This window comes from Heterocephalus glaber, unplaced genomic scaffold, assembly GCF_053883595.1.
Source record: "Heterocephalus glaber isolate CG9 unplaced genomic scaffold, H.glaber_assembly_v1.0 deba00000809, whole genome shotgun sequence".
Classification (NCBI taxonomy): Eukaryota; Metazoa; Chordata; class Mammalia; order Rodentia; family Bathyergidae; genus Heterocephalus; species Heterocephalus glaber.
The window spans coordinates 11,738,217-11,746,215 of record NW_028258163.1 but is presented as its reverse complement, the minus strand read 5'-3'; positions in this window follow the sequence as shown (position 1 = coordinate 11,746,215).

Sequence of the window (7,999 nt, the reverse complement as noted above, 5' to 3'; positions counted from 1 at the left end):
TTGCCGTCTTCTCCTTGCCATGAATTGGTTCTGCCCTGCAATGCCCCTTTGCCAAGCCACCCTGCCTTGGAGCCAGCCAGTATGGACTGAAACCTGTACAAACTGAGCTGAATAAACCTTTTCTCCCTTAACTTATGGATGTTGGGTATTTTGTCTCAGCAATGAGAGAAAAGTAACTAAGACATTCACATTCTACCATCTTTATAAATGTTTTAAATTATCAGTTCAAAAGTGGTAGTGTATTATTTTTTAAATTTGTTTTTCTTTAACTCCAAATTATTTGATATAGGTGGAGTTTGATTGCAGATGCTGAAGATTTCCACCTCTGCCTTGTTTTCTTATTTTACAAGTATTATGTTTGTAGCAGGAAGTTTAAGTCAGAAATGGAAAAGTTTTGCCCCATCCAATCCATGCTAAAAGGCATGCCTATCTGATCGTAGGAAGACTCAGCATATAGATTGCTTTCCATGTTTTTTTCTGTTTTTCTGCCTTTAGCACATTGTCTCTAATGAACTTTTGAGATTTACCCCAAGCTTCCCTAGGGCCCTGTTGGGCAGTCTTCTCTGTGCCACTGTATTCTGCATAATAGCACTTAACCAGTTTGAACTATTTGTTCTCTACCATACCCTATGTAAGCTCCCCCTACTGGGGATTGAACCTAGAACCTTCACATTGCGTTACATCCTCAGTCCAGTTTTTATTTTTGATACAGGGTCTCCCTACGTTGCCCAGGCTGATGTCACTGTAGTGAAATATGAAATGATCTGTTCCCACTGAAGATTTCAGCAAGCGCAACATGCAATTTTTTTTAATCTTCCTTATTGAGTGCTTTGAGCTTCTCACTTGAAGCATGTTAGAGCTTCTCTTTGGTGTATCAATTTACCAGCATTGTTTTCCTTGCACTGGGGGCCTTCATTAAGTAGAATAAGGCTTCCTTTAACACAAACACTACAGTACCCAGTCAACCTGATAACCTCGAGGGGTTCTCAGTGGATGTGCTGGAAGAGGGGATGGTTCATGTCTAGAGTAGGGTAGAGTGGGAGAGCATGAGATTTTTATCATGCTACTCAGAATAGTATGCAACTGAAAACAGAAATTGTTTATTTCTAGAACTTTCTATGTAATATATTCAGGCCACAGTTGAAACTAGGATAACTACACAATGCTGGTAAGAGAACCACAGAAAGCAAAACTGGGGGGTGGGGTGCTGTATTGAATAAATGTTTAATAAGTGTGATTAAATAATTGGAAATAAATACAAAACCAAGTATGAATATACTGTAATTACACTTATGTAAAATAAAACATTAAAATTAGGATATACATAAAATATTAATATTCTATTGGGGTAATAGCTTTCATGCAATTCAGTCTAATATTCAAGATACTCTAGTTATGCTTTAGTAACTTTGAAATGAGCACTTCTGAAAATATTAAGTTAGTTGTTTGAATCATAAGTTCCTTCTATTTAACCCATTCCCATAATTGTTATAAAGAATTTAAATTACAACTCGATAAAGTCACTTCAGCTTCAATGGAGTACTCTCAGACATTTATTCTTTTATCTTAGGGCTCCTCAGAGTAATTTGCTAAAATGTGCTCCATGCATATACACTCCTAGAAAAGAGGTTCAAATTATACACACATAAAGGAGGCTGGGTGTAGTAGCACACGTCTGTGATCCCAGCACTCTGGGCAATTTAATGAGACACTGGCAAAAAATAAAAAACTAAAAAGGAATAGGAATATACCACCACCACCACCACCAAAAAGGGGGGGGGATTTCAGATTTTTAAAAATGTGCTTTCTCACACTTTTTTCCTATTTCTCTACATTGTGTAGGTACTATTTTTGGAGTTAGATACAGTTATTAATTATATATGAAATGATTCTGTACCTAGAAGCATAGTGGGGTTCTCTGATCTGGATACACATTGAGAATCAACTTCAGAGACCTTAAAAATATATTCCAGATATTCTGATTCATGTGCTCAGGACAGGATCTGTGTGTCAGTATTTTTATGGCTCACCAGGTGATACTGTACAGCAAAGGCTGAAACCACTGACCAAAAGAATTTTGTTACTCTAGAAAAACAAGATTTGGGTTCTCACAAAATAATACAACCAACAATCTTTGAGGGCCTCTGTGTGTCTCTGCCTGGATTAAACAAGACTTAGAAAATGACAGGAATATTGAAACTGTAAAATAACTATCAAATTTTCCCTTTCAATGAGATGACAAGCCACGATTCCACAGCTCAGATGTGTTGCCTTGTTCTACTTTTATAGTTTGTGCCACCTGTACAGTTTTTGTGTTTATTTTTGTACCTCACCCTCTTCCTCTTTCTAGGAGTCAAAGAAGCTATTTCATGCCTTTCTTCTCTGAGTAATTGCATTTGGATTGAAATCTGAACAAAATTTTTTTTAACAAACAGATAGATTTGCAAGAGAGAGCACTGTGGAGAGTAAAAACGCTTTTCCAGGAATGTCTTCAGTTTTTGGTTTCCATCATGTGCCAGTGTCTGTATAATAATTCTCTTTGGCTGTATTCCCCAGTCTGACCAGTTTCCCCAGGGTACTCAATGGCTCCTAAGCATCTTGGCAGCTTGGATAAAATGGTTTCACACGGCAAGCCCTAGTTATTTTAAGTCTACAATCATTATTGCCTTCTGAAAAAGCCCACCATAAACTATTATGTCAAAATTTATTCTGTGTCAGTAGTGAGGTCTTAACAAGAGGAAAAATTTTTTCCCCATTTTATGTTTGGATTTTGAAACTGCTTTAGTGAAAAAAAAAAAAAAAAGAATTTTTTTGGTAAGATCCCACCTTGCCAGTTGCTATTGGGTTACCACATTGTTCTATGAGGACTACAATTTTCTTTTTCCAAATTTTGGTTCATGGCTCTGCAGTGTCACAAAATGCCCCTGTCAGCAATGATGTGAACTGGTAGTATGGCACTGGAGAAGATAGTGGTTTAGTAATACCATTCTTCTTTAGCAATTACTTTTTCTTGGCTTTGCGAGGGGCTGTTGTGCAATTCACATTTTAACAAGTCCCCATTATAGTACCCCTCCCTCCAGCACTTGCTTAGGAAGCTGGGAAGGTTGCCATTCCCACAGATCCCATTAAAGGATGAAAAAGACAACCATAGCATGAGTCATAATGATACAGTACCAATGGCCTAACAGGTTTCTCCAAGTCTGGTTACTCTGGATTCAATTCATTCTGGTGATTAATTTCAGCTATCTTGAAAGTGAGTTAATCTGTCTTTAAATCATGTATATGAAGGATCAATTCAGGTATTTTGGAAAATCTTTTCCTATGTTCAAATTTTTAAAAAAACTTTAAATTAGTTCAGATATAAAGCACTGTTCTTTAACCTTAGACTTTTTTTTTTTGCACCAGGGGTGCAAGGCAGGTGGTGGAACCCCTGAGCTAAATCCCCGGCCCTAACCTTAGACTTTTGAAGAAGGATTATTGTGAACTGAATGTTTGTGTTCCCCCAGAACTCATATGTTGAAACCCTAATCTCCTGTGTGATGGAATTTAGTGATGGGGCCTTTGGAAGTAATTATGTTGAGATGAAGTCATACAGGTAGAGCATTCATGATACCACTAGTGCTCTTGTAACAGGAGACATCAAAGAGAGCTCTCTGCCCTTCCCCTACATCACCCCCAACCCACCATGTGAAAACACAGCAAGAAAGAAGCCCTTGGAAAGCCCCAAAGAGAGTCTGAATCAGGGAACCACACTATCAACACCTTGATCTGGGAAGTCAATATGGAAATAAATTTCTCTTATTGAAGCTTCTCAGTATTTTCTTTCTTTCTTTTTCTTTTTTTTTTTTGGTACCAGGGATCGAATTTGGTACCTTGCGCTTGTGAGGCAGGGGTGGCACCACTGAGCTAAATCCCTGGCCCCTCTCAGTATTTTCTGACAGCCCAAACAGACTCATAGGAAGATGAAGTGAGATTCAAAAAGAGTTAAAGGAGGAGCTGGGGATTTAGCTCAGTGGTGCCGTGCCTGCCTTGCAATTGCAAGGTCCTGAGTTCAATTCCTGGTACTGGAAAAAAAAAAAAAGAATTAAAGGGGAAACAATAGGTACTTTTTAGTATGGGAAAGACAAAGTCATTATGTAAAGCATATACATAAATGTTGGGTTGTTTAATCTGCTCATTACATAAATAGGAACATACTAAATACTGCTCATTAAATTACTTTTTCCACTCAACCTATCTTGGATGTCTTTCATGTCTGACATATAGATCTACATATTCTTTTGGTACTGGGGATCAAACTCAGGACCTTGTGATTGCAAGATAGGCACGATGCCACTGCGCTAAATCTCAGCCCCTCTATGTCTTTCTTTTTCAAAGCTAAATGATGTAGTCAGCATACTGTGTGATGAGTTAACTGATGGGCATTTAGGCTGTACACATTCTTCACTATTACAGAAAAGTTGCTGTGAATATCCTTGCGTACTTGTCAACACAGCTCCGTGGGGAAGATACTCAATTAGGATTGCTTACCACAGAACTGATACAGTTTAAGATGTTGATAGGTTCAAATAGGCCCTCCGCAACCTACTCATTTATCCATCTATGGGTTTACTGAAAGTTTTTGGCTCACCTCCTTCCCAGCTTTTGAAGGGTGGCAGAGACCTGCAGGTGTATCAGAAATAAACTGTTTTCACAACGGAATCCCCAGTCATTCAGCGTCCTCTGCCACTTCTACCTCCCACCTAGAAAAAAATCCAAACAAAACTGCTGCTACTGCCCCCAAGCAGGGCATCAGTATTACGATGGTATTTGGAACAATCAGTCATGAATCTTGTAAACCAGGAGCAAGATGTGCTCATTTCCACAGCTCTTGCCTTATCTGATACTGCATTACTTCCTTCCACAGCCTGCACAGGAAGCTGGGGACTGACTTTGCTAAAATTGACTGCCAGGGGTTTTCTAAAGCTAATGAGGCCAAGCAGTGGATGTTGTTCCTTATGGAGTGGATGAGCTGTCACTAAGTCCTGTCAAGTGTTATCCTTTACTAGGCCCAGCATCAGACTGAGTCACACATACTGTGGATCACATTCATTGCAGTAAGCACCATAGTTCCCTGAACGCCTAGTCTGAACACTGACACCTGTGACTCCTGTCAACAACCTCCCATCCTCTCCTTGGCTATTTTGCACTCCAGTGACATCAATCCCTTTAATGTACCGACTTAACCCTCACTCTCCTGATCAAGGGTCTCCACTGACTCCTTGTTGCCTTTGAACACTGTCACTTGATAATTCCAGGCCTTTACCACCTGCCAGGCACCTCCACAAAGTTTCAGTCTTTGTGCCTATACTCTCCAAAGCTCTCTTCACTTCACTCAGAGCAGATGGACCGTGGCCATGGAGCGTACTCTACACTTTCCCCACTTGTCTGAAACACCAGGTCTGTCAAAATCATGTCCAGCATGTCAAGCCCGGCTCCTGATGATTGCTCACTTTAGGACTTTCCAAATGCCATCCTTTGCTCAGTGGACATTACGGATCCTTCCCTACACAGTGCCCCTGGACAAATCTGCCCTGGAAAGGGAGTGTGAAGGCAGAAAGCTCACTTCAGCTTTCTGCCTGTTCTCTCAGAAGGAAATTAAGACCTAGGAGACTGCCCTGTGTGAAGGCCCATGGTGAACATGTTTTGTACATAGCATTCGTTCAGGGATTTTAAATGTGTCATAATAATATTTTATTAGTATACGTTCATGATACATAATAAATACTCTTCATGGGGAATTGGTATATATCATATCACTATCCTTTTCACTTCTCCATTTCTCCCTCCCGTCTCCCACCATCCACACAGCCCGTTCCTATCTCTCCATTTTTCTCCCTCTTTTGTATTATTCTTCTATTTTTCTTTTAAAATTATTTATATTTGGGGGTTCTCATATAAGAGAAACCACGTGATATTTAATCTTCTGGCTCTGGTTTATTTCACTTAGCATTATGGACTCATGGTGCATCCATTTTCCAACAAATGACTCAAATTTATCCTTCTTTTTGGATGAGCAGTACTTCATTGTGTATGTATGCCATGCTTTCTTTATCTGAGGCTGCACTTTTTTTTCTTTACGCTGCACTTTTTAAAATAAGAGAAGTCAAACTTTAGCCATGGTGGCACATGTCTGTAATTCTTGGCCTTAGGAGGCTGAGGCAGGAGAACTGCCATGAGTTCAAGGCCAGCCTGAACTACATAGTTCAGGGTCAGCCTGGACAACATAGTGAGACCTTGTCTCAAAAAAAATATATCAAACTTTCCCCCAAGGAAAATCAGTGCATTTTCATTGCTAATTTGGTAATATTTTTCTCTAATTCAAAATTAGTAATACAAAGGCAACTTGCTTTGTTTTTATGTTAAATTATGAGATCTGAGGCACCTGGGCCCACTCACCACTGGTGTGCACCTCAGAACCTGGGTCTGGAAAACAACCTTTCTGAGACTCTATGCTCTAACATGCTCCAGAAATGAAAACCGGGAGGTTCCTTCCTGACCTGCAGGCAACCAGGAGCCATGGTTTAGCTGAGAATCTTCTGTGTTAACACAATGGATACCCTCAGTCCTGAGACTCCATCACTCATCTTTCCATATCATGCATCCTCCTTTGAGATAAGGACCATGTCTTGTTCTCTTTTTAATGTCTCCTTCTGGTGAGGGCCCAGCAATGTTTTTTGCATAGTAGGCCATCAAGAAAGTCCTGTTCATGATGATGAAGAAATAGCTTAAGAGAAAATGATTTCATGTGTGTGAATTTTTATTTTCTTAAAATAACACAGCTACTTAGTGGAAGTCATACTAGGGAAATATTCTTTGCTGTACACCCCTAGAACCTGGGCCCCCTTCCCTCACTACCCTAACTGGAGTTGCTGACTACATGGCCACAGTAGGCATGTACCTGCTCACACTTGCTACAGTCTGAGAAGTTCCCAAAGGTGTTGCTCACACAAAATATCCTAAAAATATTTCCCCACTGCCCTAAAGTGCTGCCTCAATTTTCACCATTACTTAATTTTTTGGAGTAATTGAGGATTCTGTTACTATAATCATCTAATGAACCTGACTAGTTTGTCCAGCAGGCCCTCCATTTGTGTTGAACTCCCACAGCATTTAAGAAATACTCTTTATAACTGTACCACTGTAGTGTATTGAAATGATTTCTTCTTCTATTTCTTCAAGACATCGTAAACTACTTTTGGCTATCTCCAGCACCTGGAAAAACATCTGCCTGGTACATGGTGGTAGGCAGTCCTCAAAATGTCTCCCTGGTACATAGGGGGCTATTGAAAATACCGTTGAATTTAAGCAACCACTTTCTTAGGCAAGTCCTGGAGAGTTCTGAAAGGAGGACCTAAAAAAGGGCTGCTGATGCAGAGTCTGGCGAGGAAGTGACCCATCAAATGCCTTGCTTGATTGGCTTCTGCAAGGGAGGAGATAAACTTGCTTCTGTCACAGTTTGTTTTACCATAACCAGTGATTTACATTGAAGCAGAGTAGACTCTGGCTCCAGTAAGATGAAGAGAATTGTCCTTGGTAGTTATACCAGGAATAGAACCAGCTCTAATCTCAGTACTCTAGTGTTCCCATCCCAAAGAGACTGAGTCCAGTTCCTGAGGACAGGTCCTGCATCATATACATTTCTTGTGTTCCTAAGAGTCTAGCCCAGAGCCTGGTACATAATAGGAACTAAAACATGATAGCTAACGATTATGCAGTGCCACATACTCCACTAAGCATTTTATATGTATAGTACTTCATTGAATACCCGCAACAACACCAAGAGGCAGATACAGTATTCAGATGGGGAAACTAAAGCACATGTGGTATGTGACCTGCCCAATATCACATAGTTTCAGGATCCATGCTTTTGCATATTATATCCAGTGCATTTAAATGGAGTGAATGAACACGTCTCTCCCTGCACCATATCTTCTGGATCAGACTGTTTACCTGTCCT